This window comes from Bison bison, unplaced genomic scaffold, assembly GCF_000754665.1.
Source record: "Bison bison bison isolate TAMUID 2011002044 unplaced genomic scaffold, Bison_UMD1.0 scf7180017864290, whole genome shotgun sequence".
Classification (NCBI taxonomy): Eukaryota; Metazoa; Chordata; class Mammalia; order Artiodactyla; family Bovidae; genus Bison; species Bison bison.
In genome coordinates, this window is record NW_011494862.1 from 643,058 (window position 1) to 656,104 (window position 13,047).

The following is a 13,047-nucleotide window of genomic DNA, read 5'->3' on the forward strand; positions in this document are numbered from 1 at the left end:
AATTTGGGGAGAAACTATTTAGCCAAATGAGATTGCATAATGACCAGAGGTATTAGCCGAGGTGCTGGCTGTATTCCTGTCTGGGATACCACTGAGTCTTTTAACTTGGTTAAAAACTTAGGGCAGGGGGATGGGGGAGAAGGCATTTTCTGCATTGAATAGTGTGTGTTTAATTTTGTAATAAAATGCCATTTTGTTTTCCAAAGTGGCTGTACCAGTTTGTGTCCCTGTCAACAATGTATGAGAGCCCTAGTTCTACATCACCATCAGTACAAGGAATTGACAATAAATAAAAATGTATAATATGGATGATAGGCAACCAAATCTCATTTTCTAATACTATTCTCCAATAAAAATAATAGGGTCTTCTAGGACAAATGGTTGATTTTAGCATCATGGAAAGAAATAAAAGGTAATCCTGCTATATCTGAAGATGTGCCTGAAGTGTCAGAAAGTAAAGAAGTGCTCAAAAAACAGAGAAAAATCCCACAATAATGCAGATGTGTTAAATTGAAGCCGGAGCTAAGAGAAAGAGTTCCCAATGGCCAATTTTGAGTAACAACAACAAAAATAAAGTGAAATAATAAAAATAATAAGATATTAGATTATAATCCAAAGGATAAAATAAGTATATACATAATTGATTAAATAAGCAAACAGGCAAATAAAGGGAGAATAGACAAATCTCCTGTACGGAACTCCAAATTATTTGTCTTTGGGTTTTTTGTCCTCAAGGAGGTGGGAGCATAACTCCTACTCCTGATGCATGAATTGTACATCAGTCAGTCAGTTCAGTCAGTCGTGTCTGACTCTTTGTGACCCTCTGAATTGCAGCACGTCAGGCCTCCCTGTGCATCACCAACTCCTGGAATTCACTCAGACTCATGTCCATCGAGTCAGTGATGCCATCCAGCCATCTCATCCTCTGTCATCCCCTTCTCCCCCTGCCCCCAATCCCTCCCAGCATCAGAGTCTTTTCCAATGAGTCAACTCTTCGCATGAGGTGGCCAAAGTACTGGAGTTTCAGCTTTAGCATCATTCCTTCCAAAGAACTCCCAGGGCTGATCTCCTTTAGGATGGACTGGTTGGATCTCCTTGCAGTCCAGGGGACTCTCGAGAGTCTTCTCCAACACCACAGTTCAAAAGCATCAATTCTTTGGTGCTCAGCTTTCCTCACAGTCCAACTCTCACTGTACATAGTGACTTCCAAAAGTACAGCATAGAAAGGGGAGGAAAAGAGAAATGGCGCAGTGCCAAAATCTGATAAATACAACCTCAGCCAGGAGGTCAAAGCTTACATTCATCAATAGTTTATACTCTGAACATGATGCAATGAGGATGATGTTTGTCTCTCTGGTCCTCCTCACTGAAACCCACAACCCCAGTCTAGTCATGATCAAAAACCTCAGTCATCTTCCAGTTTAGGGACATTCTATAATGTACCTGACCTGCACTTCTCAAATCTGTCAAGGTGATAGAAAACAACGAAAAGTCTGAGAAATTCTGAGACAAGAGAAGATTAAGAAGACATGATAACTAAATGTCACATGGCTAGAATCTTGAGAACTTCTAGAAAAGGGGCACTAGTTTAAAAACTAGGGAAATCTGAATTAAGTATGGACTTTAGTTAGTAATTCTGTATTAATATTGGTTTACAGTTGTCACAAATGACCCCACACTAATGTAAGCTCTTAATAACAGTGAAAACTTGGTCTGGGAAACAACCTGTATTATCTTAGCAACATTTCTGTGAATCTAAAACTATTCTAAAGTAGAAAGTTTACAGTAATAATGGATAGTAGAAGAGGAGTAATAGTTTTGTCTCACAGTCTTGGAAAAAAGAGAATTGGAACACAGTTCACATTGGACTAGTACCTATATTTCTCTCTGGTGTGGGAGGAAGGAGATGACCTTTGTTGGGAGAAGGACTGAACCAAAATAGGGGGTGCAGCTTGTTTTGTTTTGCTGTCTCATGGCTCTTCCTGGGAAGGGCTATAGCTCTATACAGTAGAGTGATTTGGAGGATGACATTTAACAGTTCCTTGGTGCAAAAGGTGGTGATGTTCAAACTCAAATACCTGTAACATCCAGTTAGGTGGACTAAATGAGTAAAGCAAGTTGGTTATAAGAAATTTTTGATAGGACTTCCCTGGTGGTCCGGTGGTTAGGAATCTGCCTTGCAAAGCAGAGGACATGGGTTTGACCCCTGGTCAGGAAACTAAGATCAGACATGCTGTGAAGCAGCTTGGCCCACATGTCACAGCGACTGAAGCCCGTGTGCTGCAACTAGAGTCCGTTCACCACAAAAATCCCATGTGATGCAATGAAGGTTTTGCATGCTGTAACTAAGATCTGACGTGGCAAATAAATATATAAAAAAAGGAATGTGGGAGCACGAGGAGCTGTAGCAAATAAAAGAAATGAACCTCAGATGAGAAGACAGTGGCTACTCAGTGAGTGCTGGCTGATTTTTGCTATTCAGGAAGGTAAGCTAAGATGCCTTGTTTCCTGATATTTTGAAAGAAGCTGTAAATTCAGGTTTTAAAAAATAATAATGTGGAATGGTCTACTTTTTAACATTGGCAACTAATTTAGACATTTTTTGTTAAATATCATGCATACCCAAACTGTACCAAAGGAAGTAATTCTGTAAATATGGTCGTCACACTGCCAGTTTGCAACCACTCTTTATAAACCTGGGCTCCACTGAGCCAGGTAGGTTAATCTCAGGTAACCAGAGCTTTGTGTATAAAATGTGGAGTTAGTCTATGTCCTGGGCTATGACAAGATCAATCTGTGGGAATAAATGCCTAAGCTTCTTAAAAGTTTTGAACAATGGTGAAGATAGTTGGGTGCACTGATGGCTAACAGAGTGAGTAAAGATCAAGAGCTATAACATCACAGGGTGTGTTTAGGGGGCTGGATGATTGAGATTCATCAAGAGAAGTTACTGCGCTAGAAAGTTATGTTGGAGCTAGATTATGTTGGGACGGGGCATTTGGACTTGAAGCAGCTGGCAACAGATGACTATCTCTAGGTAATCTTGAAAAAGCACAGAGCAGAAAACCAGGCACTATATGGAGAAATGTGACATTAACACCTGGAATTTCTAGACACAAAGAGAAAGCAGAGTATATTAATATATTGAGTCTAGTTTGAATAATTGGGTTTCAATTAGAGTGTTCATTATTGCAATCAGCCAAATTGCGTGTGTGTGTGTATGTGTGTGTGTGCACGTGCATCCGTCTGTAGTTACTAGATATGTGCATAACCTTTCTAACTGGGCTATGCTGGCCCATGTGGGCCCTGTCAGATCAGCTTCTGTGGGCAACCCCAGCTTTATAACAGTAAGCAAACTATACATTCATTCTCATTCTCACTCCTCTCTTGGTACCTCTTGAACCCCTCCAAGGATTACTGCACTGATCCAGAGCTGCCAAAAGGGAGAAATCCACGCCTGACCTGTGCACACAGCGCACAGCAGTGATATTTGATGTAAGATTAGGTCAGACTCAGCCAGGAGCCTTTTGAAATACAGCACACAGCTAACAAAATGAAAAAAGTTTGTTTAGGGGCAAAACATTTTCCTCTCTTCCTGGCTGTCCCTTCTCACCCTCCCTCAGGCGTCCTTTCCCCTAGATTCTAGTCCATAATTTTTATCTGAAACTCTTCACATTCTACTGGGCCATTAGATGAGCACTAACGGCTCGTCGAGCACTAATGATGAGCATTATTTCTCCCTAAACAAAAGGATTATATTTCAAACTCTTATTGTTCTAAGGCTTGCTTTTTAATAGACCACAGGAGGCTGAAAAAACTACCCTCACCTTACCACCACCATTAAGAAGATAATATATCATTTCTAGGATTTATGATAAGTTCCTTCCATTGTGATTAAAGCACAAAATCTAGAGGCCAGGAAACTGGCAGCTATGTATTTTAAGTAGAATTTTGCTAATGGTTGGCTGGTCTTTTCTAACAATGAGTTAAAGTAGGTGTTTTCCACTCATTGGTTCTAGTTCTATCCAGTGAGGCAACTCAGAGCAGCTCTAATTTCATTTCCACCCTACAAAAGAGCAATTTATTAATAACAGCAACTATTAGCAACTTCATAAAGTTCTAAAGGAATAGGGTAAATCCCTGGTGGGCTCTCTCTAATCCCTAGGTTCCCTGGAAAACAAGCCAACAGAGAAAAACATCTGATTTTAGTTGTGGTGATTTACCACTGATAATCCAAAGTTGCTTATGATTTATAATGAATTAAACTTTACATGAAAACGTAAATGATGATCATCCTTGATATCCAAATGAGTGTTTTCTGTATTTAAACAACAGCATGAGGAATGGGTCCTACTCTTACTACAAAAATGTCCAAAGTATTTTGTAATAATTGAATAGTTGGGAACATTATCAAGGACTATTTGAAGTCAACTATGATGACGAAAGTGGATAATTGAGACATCTGATAATCATTTGGGGCGGTAAACAGGATACAAGTGATGATCAAGACAGTCTTTCCAAAATGAGGTTTAGAAATAGCTCTTGAAGACAATTCACATAGTGTTCTTTGTAAGTGGTGATAAAGAAAGACAATACTTATGATGATTGGTAATCAAGTAATGTTGGGTTAAAGAGCTACCATTTTATAACTAAACTTCCCACTGATATAAAGGTTTCTATTTATTTATTGCTTTTTTAGAATTATTATTTTTTTATTGCAGTATAATTTGCAACATTACATACGTTTCAGGTGTTCAACATAGTGATTCACAATTTTTTAAGTTATACTTGATTTATAGTTATTATAAAATATTACCTATATTCCCTGTGCTGTATAATATATCCTTGTAGCCTATTTATTTTATACATAGTAGTTTGTACCCCTTAATTTCCTACCCTTACTTGCTCCTTCTCACTACCCTCTCCCCACTGTTAACTACTAGTTTGTTTTCTATATCTGTGAGTCTGTTTCTTTTTTGTTATATTCACTAGTTTGTTTTAATTTTTTGATTCCACATATAAGTGATAACATATAGTATTTACCTTTCTCTATCTGACTTATTTCACTAGCATAGTACCATCCAAATTCATTCATGCTGTTACAAATGGCAAAATTTCATTCTTTTTTATGGCTCAGTGATATTCCACTGTAAATATATGTACCACATCTTTTTTGTCCATTCATCTGTTGAAGGATACTCAGGTTGCTTCCATATCTTGGCTATTGTAATTAATGGTGCTATGAACCTTGGAGTACGTGTGTCTTTTCAAATTTGTGTTTTTGTTTTTCTTCAGATATGTACCCAAGAGTGGAATTACTGGTTCATTTATTGCTTTGATTACACTTACTTTGCTTCTGTGCAAGGAGAATTATACTTATGGTAGGATCCATTCATTTATTCAGTGATTGCTTATTGAGTACCTTCTCTGTGCTAGGAAAAAATGTAAGATGAAGAACATTGTGGACTTGGTCCCTGACTTCAAAAATCTATAGTAAGAATAGGATTACGGGGTCAGGGTGTGGAAAAACCAAAAAGCAAAATAGAGACGCAGACACAGAAAACAGATGTGCGGACATGGGATGGATAAGGAGGGTGGGATGAACTGCAAAATTGGGATTGACTTATACACACTACCGTGTGAAGTAGGTAGCTAGTGGGAACCTGCTGTGCAGTGCAGGAAGCTCAGCTCGGTGCTCTGTGAAGACCTAGATGGGTAGGATGTGGGAGGAGGGAGGAGGGAGAGCCAAGAGGGAGGGGACATATGTACAAGTACAGCTGACTCCCTTGGTTGTACCGCAGAAATTAACACAACATTGTAAAGCAATTATACTCCAACAAAACAAATGAACAAAAAACCAAAAAGCTAACCTTTCAGGCAAAACGGAAACCACTTCTACTGGTTCAATATGCCCACAGTCTGGTTTAAAATTTCATTTTTCCCCAAAGCATTATCTTGACAATACAGGAAGTATTAGGGAAAGCAGTGGTGAAATTGTGGCTGGTCTTGTGCCTTTATAATGTTTGCCTCGCTTGTGACCTTTGTGCATGATTGCTTTTGCCCACGTGACTTGTAAAAAATGATCTGGTTGACTTGTTTTTCTGAAAGACCTTTGTCCAAATCTTTGATGGGCAAACAGAGAATCATGTTTTCAAACAGAAACTATTTACAAATAAAATTCCATATTGTCTTACGTTTTAAGTAAGACATGGACCAAAGTTGAAAAAAGCAAAAGGCAGTAGTGAGGAGCTGAGTTGGACTTTTAATGTTTAGAGGAGACGCACCCTATTAGAAATTTAACATTGAGTTATTTTTCTTTGATTTTAATATCATGAATATTTAGAGTGCACACAGTCATTCAACATATGTTTATATATGCCAAATACTGCTTATTCTTTATTAACATAACTATAAATATTGAGGAGACAGAGATGAATAATGGAAGAGTGCAATGAAGGTCTGGGACACAGAGCTTTAATGCAAGGTATACAGGGAAGGCTGTATGAGGAAGTAATATCTTTAAGCAGAGACTTGAAGGAGAAGTAGAAAATGGTCTTGCCAAGAGTGAAGAGAAGACATTTCCAGGCAGGAGGAGCAGCATGGGACAGAGTATATTTTGACTTTTATAAATTTCATACTGTGAAAAATTCCCAAAGTCCAACACAGAAATTCAGCATCCCGTGATATGAGAAAAATCTACTCACTTTACCTTAGGCTGGCCAGAAATGTGTCAGGCAGAAAACATCAAAGAGGTAGATTTCATCTCTCTGACTGGTAAACAAAGTGCTTGGAACTCGTCCCCAGCCCTTGAGGTCAGTTTGTAATTACTCTCTTTCGTCATCCCAGATGAATTCCCAGACTTTAGTAATCTAGTAAAACTTTTTTTCTGCCTTTGTAAATAGGGACGCTACTATGAAATCTGGCTCAGAAGATAAAGCAAAGAGCAACTAAGGTCTTCAAAACATGGTGTAAATATGAGGATCTCCCAAACAGTCATCAAAAACAAAAGGGATAAAATCAGTCCACCAATGGCGTGGTAGTGTGAGGTTGTAAAATGAAGCAACTCAGATCAGATGCTGTAATTCATAAACAAGGCTGTCATCTAGGAGAAGGTGCAGGGGGCAGAGGCCAAAGAAGTTAACATGAGGTCATGCCATCTGTCCTTTCCTTTTCTGTTTTAACCCTATTCAACTATATTTCTCTGGGTCATTTAGCTGTGGATATTGTATCATCTCTCTTTCTATCACCTACACACACCTACACACACACACACACACACACACACATATTTGTTATTGTTTAGTTGCTAAATCATATCTGACTCTTTTGCAACACCATGGATTGTAGCCCACCAGGCTCCTCTGTCCATGGAATTCTCCAGGCAAGAAAACTGGAGTGGGTTGGCATTTTTTCTCCAGGGGATCTTTCCGACCAGGGATCCAACCTGCATCTCTTGCATCTCCTGCATTGTTGGCAGGCAGATTCTTTTCCAGTGTGCCACCGGGGAAGCCCATATTTTATTTAAATATGTAAAACCATCATTGAGGCCAAAATCATCTGCTCAATGATACAAAGATTTCTTGCTAACCTGGAATTACAAATAGTCCTTTAGTTTGCTAGACTTCTGAAAAGAGCGTGTCTTTGAGCCCATGGGGAGTGGGTAAGATGGTGACAGAGTTTCTCCCCGTGCTTATCTCACCCCACTGCTGCAGCTTAAAGCATGGGTCCTACTGCTGGTTAGTCAGCACCTTTGGGAGATGGAAGAAAGTACATCTGTTCTTTTTTTTTTTTAACTTTTAATTTTGTATTGGAGTATAGCTGATCAACAATTTTGTGATAGTTTCAGATAGACAGCAGAGTGATTCAGCCATACATATACATGTATCCATTCTCCCCCAGACTCCCCTCCCATTCAGGCTGCCGCATAACATTGAGCAGGGTTCCCTAGCACATGTGTTCTTATTCAGAATCTCAGCTTTAAAAGGGGCCTCAGAGAACACCTCATCTGATGCAGTGCCTTATTTGCCTAAGCGCGTGTATATTAATAGATTGACTAAGTGTTGGTTGCCCCTCCCCAGCCCAGAATGCTGCTGCTGCTGCTGCTAAGTCGCCTAAGTCGTGTCCGACTCTGTGTGACACCATAGACAGCAGTTCACTATTTCTTGAGGCAGCTAATTATCTTTCTGACAGCTGCCATCTTTAAAGGTTCATCTTAGTATCAAAGTAAAGCCCATTTTCCTTTAACTTCTGCAAAGAGCAGAAATAATGCTATCTTCTACTTCTAGGGATCAGAGCTGTACCAAGGATTTTCACATGCATTGTTTCCAGTGCCCCTAATAGTACTGGCAGGAAGGAATCAACATGCGTATTTTATAGATGCGGAAGCTGGCGCAAGGTCACACAGTTAAGAGGGGTGGATCCAGTCTGGTTAAATCTAACACCTAGGCCTCTTCCTCAACACCAGGCATAAGTCTTGTTCCAAATTTGTGTATTTTAAGGCATCTCTTAAACTCTTCTTAGTTGCTTAGTTTGTATTTTATACGCATGCTTTCAAATGCTCTCAGGAGAAATTGTTACTGTATCTTTATAAAAGATATATATAGATCAAAATAAAAATTATTCATTCCCAGAAAAATGCACACAGTACTGCAATAGCAATCTGAGCATTGCAAACAGACTCCCTTGAGTCTCTTATTAATGGAATTTATTCTTAATAATAGTAGCACATTGGTTAAAGCATGGATTTAGGTAGGTTTAACTCCTGGTTTCAACACTGACAAGCTGTTGGACTCTGGACATTTATTTCTCAAATTATTTAGTTTTATCACGTATAACATGAGGACTATGACAATGATATTATTGATGAATTGTTAGAATTGTTTTAGAACTATTGTGAGAATTAACATAATATATATAAAGAACTTACTATGATGCATACCACTATTTTCAATAAATGATAAACATATCATCTTTTTAAAAAACTTTTTATTTTGTGTTGGGATATAGCTGAGGAACAATGTTGTGACAGATTCAGGTGAACAGAGAAAGGACTTAGCCATACATATGTATTTATCCATTCTCTCCCAAAGTCCCTTCCCATTCAGGCTGCCACATAACATAGAGCAGAGTTCCATGTGTTATACAATAGGTCCTTGCTGGTTATCCATTTTAAATAGAGCAGTGTGTACATGTCTATCCCAAACTCCTAACTATCCCTCCCCCGCCCCCATCCTTCCCTCTGGCAACCATAAATTCTTTCTCTAAGTCTGTGAGTCTCTTTCTATTTTGTAAGTAAGTTCATTTGCATCATTTCTGTTTAGATTCCACATATAAGGGTTGTCATATGATATTTCTCCTCCTCTGTCTGACTTACTTCACTCAGTATGACAATCTCTAGGTCCACTCATGTGGCTGCAAATGGCATTATTCATTCTTTTTAATGACTGAGTAGTATCTCACAGTATATATATACCCCATCTTTTTATCCTTTCCTCTGTCAGTGGACATTTAGGTTGCTTCCATGTCTTAGCTATTATAAACAGTGCTGCAATGAGTATTGGGGTATTATCAGTATTATTATTTCTTTATTTGCAGTAATCCAAAATCCCTATGACTGTTGTCAAGCCAGGCTTACCCTATACTGTGTCTGTAAATATAAATTTTAGATATACATAAAAGAAAAATTCTTTAATCTGTGTTAAATTTTATCTAGCCAACAGTTCCATCTGGAATCTTGTTTCTGTCAATTGTTAAATTGGTAATCATTAGTAATACTTTTCCTGAGAAGGCAATGGCAACCCACTCCAGTACTCTTGCCTGGAAAATCCCACCATCAGAGGAGCCTGGTAGGCTGCAGTGCATGGGGTCCCTAATAGTCGGGCGTGACTGAGTGACTTCACTTTCACTTTTCACTTTCATGCATTGGAGAAGGAAATGGCAACCCACTCCAGTGCTTGCCTGGAGAATCCCAGGGACAGAGGAGCCTGGTGGGCTGCCGTCTATGGGGTCACACAGAGTCGGACATGACTGAAGCGATGTAGCAGCAGCAGTAAAAGTTTCCAGTTTTATGTCACCTGAAAATTGTTAAATGTATTTTCAGTGTTTCATCTGAGTTGTTGCTAAAAGTCATTACACAGTGAAATCTATGTTTGTTTCCATTTAGTTGAGTTATGCTGTTCTGTATTTGTTCCCATTTACTTACACGGGTCTCAGGATTTTGAGCTTGTTTTACAGCTAGGTATGGTATTTTCTCTGTGCTTCTCTGTCTATATCATACACTTTTTCTATCCCTTACTGACCCCTTGAGTTTTAGGCTGCCTGTGACCTATGATTCTGTAGATCTCCTGATATTGACATAGCTGAATCTATTAACTAAATTCTGGAAGGGAAATCAGGACACTTGGGGCTGAGCACTCACTTTCCCATCCATGTACTTTAAACTCTCTGCAGCCCCATCTGTATACTTGTCAAACTCAGACAATATTTGCCCTTTCCTTTCTTTCAGTGTTACTGTGAAGATGAAATAAAAAATGATAAAACATTAAAGAACACTGTGTCCTTTAAAAAAATGGCAGCATACCATTTACAGAGAATTCCTCATCTAGTAATTATCAAATCAGCTAAACAACTAAACATTAGCAAAGTAAATGTTTGAGCAGGGATGCAAAGATGCAGATGACACCAAGTCTGTGTTTACCACCCGTATTTTACTCATAGACCTATACTCACTTGCAGCCTCATTAAACACATATCTAACAGGCGTGGTTCTTTCATTTCTTAGTCCATAGCCAGGTATAGGAGGCAAGAAAATTAAAAGTAGTGAGGTAGGTAAATTGGAAGTACCCAAATCAGGCAAACTGAAAGTAGCAAGAAACAAATTTTAAAAGAAAAAGAGAGATAAAAGAATTATAAAAATTAGAGCCCCCAGAAATACCGAAGTCTGGGACCATTAAGTAAAGGGGAAAAGTAGTCTTGAATAGATAACTAGGTTTCAAGAACATCACTGGATTATAATCTAGTACAGAGGTTAAAGCGTCTGCCTGCAATGTGGGAGAACTGAGTTCAATCCCTGGGTCGGGAAGATCCCCTGGAGAAGGAAACGGCAACCCACTCCAGTATTCTTGCCTGGAGAATCCCATGGACGGAGGAGCCTGGTGGGCTACAGTCCACAGGGTCGCAAAAAGTCGGACATGACTGAGCGACTTCACTTCACTTCACTGTAACGGATGTGCAGAATGATCACTAATTCTTGTGTTGGACCTGTGTGTGTTTACTTGTCTAGTTTTACTGCGATTTTCCTTTGGAAATCTACCATTCCCAAGTTGTACTCAGTTCCAGTGGAACCATCACTGAAGTGTCCTCTCCTCTCCTGGATAAGGTTGAGCATATGTTCCAAGCCAGGTCAGGTGAATTGTTTTCTTGCAGGAATTTGGGGGTTGAGCAGAGTGACTCAAAGTTAGGAGAACTGTTTTATCCAGTGGTGGTACCCTGAATAGACGGTCCATTCTTCCATTCCACACGGACCGCAGCTTCCTTTGAGCTGCAGAGTCCCTAACTCTTCAAGGTTGGTCTTCCAGTTTCCCTTTAACTTGGGGTACTAACCTAAAACACTCCAATAAAGTACTTTTCTTGCTTAAATTAGCCAAAAGTATTTTCTTTGCTGCTCACAGTGTGTAATCTGTTACTGACTCAGATTCATTAAAGGAAAAGCTCAATTTTGTTCTATATGCCACAGTATTTGTAATAAAAATTTAATAATTTCCATATAACTTTGTTAAAATAAAATTTAAACATTTTAGCATTAAAGGAATATTTTAATTCTAAAGAATTTACTAATTTCCTAACCATGTCAAATAAATGAGTTTTTATTTCAGACAGACCCAATGAATGTTTACATTTTATTTTGATAGCTTGAGTGTATCTTGGTTAATGTCTTTTCTTAGCATGGCTCTTGTTAGCACCTTGTTTAAATGATGACTGATGTCATAGAATGATTTGAGGACACACCTTTTAGTTGTGGTCAAAATACTTTGAACACTCTACAAATAATGTACATCTCTTTTGTGTCCTGTGCTAAGTTCTAGGATAAGGCAGTGAACAAGGTGGATGCAGTCCCAGCACTTGAAGAAACTTGTGGTCTAATAGCCTCGTACTCTATACAAAATGAAAGGAAGAGCTGCCTTTGCTCACGATCAGCTCATTGTCCACGTCTTTGGCCGGGCATTTCTCCCTCCTAAAAGTCTAGTATCTGACCTTTAATCACATCATTTGGTTTGATCCCTAGGTTGGGAAGATCCCCTGGAGAAGGGAAAGGTTACCCACTCCTGTATTCTGGCCTGGAGAATTCCACGGACTGTATAGTCCATGGGGTCACAAAGAGTCAGACACAACTGGACGACTTTCACTAATACCCATCCTTATCCCATTCTTTTTTCAAAGTCTGGGTCAAATAGCTTATTCTCCATTAAGAGTCATACACTAATAACAACTAAACATTTATTGAGGAGGCTGTCAACCTCTTCATATCATTTATTTGTCACAATGCACTATGAGATATTTATATGACTTTTTAGAACACTATTTTATGGAAGTATTGGAAAAAATTAAAGTATATAAAATTTGATTTAAAAATATTGAATTCAGTATGCTCAGAATTATTGAGATCTTTATTTAGAATTACCTAGAATCTAATTATCTAGAATCTAAAATGTAAGGTGAGAAAGAAACAGTTTTCTATCTGACTGTGCATCAGAATTGTCTTGGAGGGCTTTTAAAAAAGAGAGTTATCTGACATTCTCAAAAATTCCAATTAAAAAACACACAAGTACACAGACATAGAATATAGCATACAAAAAAATTTATCCCAAATCCCACCTTCTTTAAAAAAAAAAAGCATTTATTTATCTATTTATTTGACTGCTTTCATTCCTTCTCCATGATGCTTAAGTTATTTTTTCTATAGAATTTCTCACCTTCTACTTATTAATGACAATTTAATTCATTTATTTTTCTCCCCCAAAGTGCCTCATTTCCCACTGCCTCTCTCAT